Genomic DNA, 3,511 nt, shown 5'->3' with positions numbered 1-3,511 from the left:
AGCCCTATGTTTGAAAATTTATTTTATTTCCTATGCCTCTTTTCACACTAACATGGAAAGGTTATACATGTATCACAATTTAATATGATAAAAATCTAAAGCTCTAATAAGAATCTGCCTAGTGTATAATTTGATTAATTAAAACATTTTGGTCATTTATTTCTATTGACAATATTTTAAAATTAAAAGTAATTGGTTTTGGTCTTTTTGTTTGTTTTACATTTTTCTTGGTCAGTAGTAGTATTTTAGAAAGTTCTACAGACACTTCACCCATTTTAATTCATGACCTTGCCAAATTTTCATCCTGGCAGAAAAAGCAATTCTAAATTAGATGTCTAACTTGAAATATTAATATATTGGAGGTAGTCTTTAAATCAGGACTGCAATGACCGAGCCACCTGCATATATTATGAGGTCTGGCTCTACTGAAATTCTCATCCCCTCTTGGTTTACTTCTACAAGTTACATGACAAAAACTTAAATGGCTTTCAGCTGGTCCATCAACAGCCCTTCTTCTTTGTAAAATATCTCACTTCATATCTGGACATAACTCGCTTTATGGAAGTGCGAACTGCCCTCATTTCTTTGGTTAGGATTCTGGTGTTGATCTATAATATTACAGGTGTGATAGAGTTTCTCTAGATAAGACTGTGTTTGTGCTAATCATAAAACTTTGCCCTTCACACCTACCTATGGGAAAATGCAAATCTTGCTAGGGATTTCTGTCTGTGCATTTAATAATCCTTACTTTACAGATCTTGTTTTTCACAAAAGCACTGAAATACAGATATATTGTAGGCTGTTGCCAAAGTAAATGCCACTCTATTTAAGGCAATATACAAAACCTTCTTCCATCATTTTCTATAAAACTGTTTTTGCCCATAAATATGTTTTCTATGTTTTTATTCATTATAAATTTTCAAACCATCAAGTCATGGCAGGAAGGCAATTTGGATATAGAGAAAGAATGTGTTGCTATGTTAATTTGCTTCACAGAACTTTCTTTTATCTCATCTGGATACACTCTGTTTCATTGTTCAAAATATTCTTCCATTGTAAATTTTGTCCAGTTACAAAAATAAATAGAAAGAAGAAAATAAATATTGAAATACTGTCTTCTCTGAATAGAAAGTTTACTGGCTTTCATTTACTCCCTCCTTAAGGAGAATCAGTTTGTAAATTATTTTTTCCTGGGAAACTCTATGTGCTTTGAGCAAGATGAATCAATTGGATTTTAAAGTGAAGTAATAAAGCCTTGATAAATTGACTGCAAGACACTCACTCATAATTAGAATGACTTGAAATAGAAGTTTGCCAGGAGTAAAGGTCAAGTCCAGAGTAAGTTTTTCAATTACTCTCCCATAAATCTGCCACTAAAATGCTTTTAGATTATTCACTTTAGAAATATGCTCTGATGCACGTTCACACAAGAGTTCCTTTTTCTCTACGATCTAACTTCTATTGCCAACACTTACAATACGTGCTCTAGTATTTGAGGTCATATAATACAGTTTTCTGCCTACAAAGAATTCTTGTTTTGTATTATGTCACAAAAGAAAAAAAGGAGTGTAGGTATAAATCGGAGAATTGCAATTCATATGATTTGTGAGAAATTAGCCCTGCTTACCAGAGAAAGCTTATGATATATTTGTAGATATGACAAATGCTAATTACACAGTATCAACATTTTCACAATGTATTAACTCTGAGACTAAGACAAACTTTATTTCCCACAAGTTATGAGTTTTGTGGAGATGGGTTATGTTGGTCCTCTGGGAAGCTGACATTGAAATGGAGTTGAGTCAGCACAGTTTATTGGAGGATAATGTGAGTGAGAGATTAAAAGGAGAAGACAAAGAATTGGGCGGGGAAATCCTTCAGACAGTGATGCAGGTATGACACCTGAGAAAGAGTGAAATAAGAAAGAATGAGCAGCTACGACAGCAATCCATAATGTCGAGCTGACAAAGTCAACCCAATGAGTAACCTGAGAATGAAGATCACCTATCAGACATGTCCTGCACTGGAGAGAAATAGAACATCTGTAGTAGAGTTATAGGGGTCATTTATTGGCTTGAGCTACCTGTGAAGAATGTGGCCTCATCTCACAAGCTAAGGAAGCTTCTGAAGGCACTGAGTCTTGATGTTGTTAGCTAAGTGCCCTACTTTAAGGAAGCCCCAAGGAGTGCAGCTCCATGGTTGCTACAGTTCCACTGCTGTGTCATGTAAATAAACTTCTACATACACATAGAGGGGGCAGTTCATCCAGAGTTCTAGTGAGCACCTCTTAAATGAAAACAAAGAGGGAGATTGATAGGATACATTTAGCCCCAGTTGCTATAATTGTTCTTGGTGTCACAACTGGTACTCATTATTTCCCTTGGCACTATGCATTCTAAATTTGCTGCCTTTGGCTTGTCACCTTTATGAGGTCCTCTGGCTTCTTGGTGGTAAGACTCAAACATTCCTATTAGAGAGTTTAGACTCTGATAAACATACCTTTCTCAGGCATTTTTGCTACATTTCTCCATTCATAGTCACAGCCTGGCAATGTAATAACAAGAAGTACCAGAGTGATGACTTCAGTCCCGCACATTTTACTTCCTGCTCTCGCGGTGTTATAGCAGCCCTACCTCCTCCATCTGATTAGGATCAATTATTCATACACGAAGAAGGCTACTCTTCTTGCTTGGTTCCCCAAACACAAGGAGTACAAAGTGTCCAGTTGGCAACACTAGTTTGTGGTGAATGTGACTTTGCTATGTCCATTAGCAAGACTGCACAAGAGTTAGGGTTCAGACCCTCTAGCCTTGAAGAGTCCTTATTTGCAGACATGGAAATGACAGCAAGTAAGGCCACTTTTGCTACCAAACACTGGTCCTGCTAAAGGACATAGCAAAGTCACATTCACTACAAACTAACATTGCCAACTGGTTATCAGACTTCTGTGTTCTTTCTACTCAAAAAAAAAAAGCAACATATATAGGCTCTAATTCAGTGTTGAGGCAATCGTGGAGAATGGTACCTCACCTTCACTGAGTATTGTCTCCACTTTGTCTTCGGGCAATTCCAACATTATCATTCCAGCTGCATTTGAATGGAGCATTATGGTGTAGAATCAGTGGATTCCATTGTTATGGGCTCACAACTGTACCTCCTTTACTGTAAAGTGTGGTTTTTTGGTTAGATACTATTTTGTGTGGCATTTGAGTTAATCACTCAATAACCCTGAATGTTGAGGGTGGATGATGATACATAGGCTGTAAAGGCAAATTTGTACTCGGAAAATTGTTTACTCCAGTGAAGACAATAGCCCTTCAGGTAAAGAAGAATCTGACTTGGCAAACTCCTCAGGAAACAGTAACACAATGGGAGGTCAACATTGTTCTTTGCTGCTGATAGGATAAAGGTACAGAAGGTGTAACAGGTCAATTGATCTTGATATTTATAGCCCATGTTGCAGCTCATCTTGTTGGGTCTATGTGTAGCCTCCGTCTGCCATTTTGGTTAC

Source organism: Rhinopithecus bieti, unplaced genomic scaffold, assembly GCF_001698545.2.
Source record: "Rhinopithecus bieti isolate Rb0 unplaced genomic scaffold, ASM169854v2 scaffold_52030, whole genome shotgun sequence".
Lineage (NCBI taxonomy): Eukaryota > Metazoa > Chordata > Mammalia > Primates > Cercopithecidae > Rhinopithecus > Rhinopithecus bieti.
Note: the sequence above shows the minus strand (reverse complement) of the source record.